At 48.2% G+C, this 973-nt stretch overlaps 1 pseudogene; it reads left to right on the forward strand.

Annotated features, from left to right (window-relative positions):
• The first annotated feature begins 213 nt into the window (after positions 1–213).
• Positions 214–770, forward strand: LOC134156843 (olfactory receptor-like protein COR1; annotated as a pseudogene).
• Positions 771–973: the final 203 nt, after the last annotated feature.

The raw sequence follows: 973 nt of genomic DNA on the forward strand, positions 1-973 counted from the left end.
ATGCCTGACCAACCTGAGTACTTTGAGTAATGTGAGCATTGATGTTTGCATGGACAAGTAGTGGCCAGAATTTACCTCACCATTAACAAGGTCACCACGATCTTCTGTCGGGGCTTTGAAGCCAAACTTGTGAGCTATGGTTGGAGTACAAGGAATTGAAGATGGGTGGAAACCTGGTTCATTGTACATGGTGCCTGACATTGCTGATGGACAATGGTACCAGCTCCCCTGCTGTACCCCCTTGTCGTGTCCGAAAAGTGCTGTTTCCAGCTGGTGACTGCCTTGTACCTCATGGGGCTGACCAATGGCGTGGGACAGACCTGTCCTTCTGCATGTCCACCCTGTCCTTCTGCAGCTCCAGCACCATCAACCTCTTCTTCTGTGACATTTTCCCTCTCATCTCACTCTCCACCTCTGACACCAAACTCAGCCACATCATCCTGACCACTGCAACATCTCTCTTTGGTGTGTCCAGCAGCCTGGTTATCCTGCTCTCCTACGTGGCCATCATCGCCACCATCCTGAGCATCAATTCAGCCGAGGGCAAGCGCAAAGCCTTCTCCACCTGCACCTCCCACCTCACCACTGTCAGCATCTTCTATGGGGCATGCTTTTTTATGTATTTATTCCCCAGCTCAGACAGCTCAAGAGCAGCAGATAAATCCGTTGTGGTGATCTACACCATGGTGACTCCCATGCTGAACCCCTTGATCTACAGCCTGAGGAATAAGGAGGTGAAGGAGGCGTTGAGGAGGCTCACAAAAATATAATGATCTTGAATGGTGCAAGTTTAGGGCCAGACAGAATGAAGATGTGGGGTAGATGCTCGGGTTTTGGTTAAGTATGGACAACATGTTGGGGGTCTTCTGCACCCAGACTTACATGATGCACTGGTTGATGTGTTTGAGAATACAACTGATTTCACTCTCCATACTTTGATAATTATATTTAGTAATTTCACCTAATTAGTTAA

The sequence above is a fragment of the Pezoporus occidentalis genome, unplaced genomic scaffold (assembly GCF_034315485.1).
Source record: "Pezoporus occidentalis ecotype Australia unplaced genomic scaffold, CSIRO_AGI_Poc_V1 ctg908, whole genome shotgun sequence".
In the NCBI taxonomy this organism is placed as follows: Eukaryota; Metazoa; Chordata; class Aves; order Psittaciformes; family Psittacidae; genus Pezoporus; species Pezoporus occidentalis.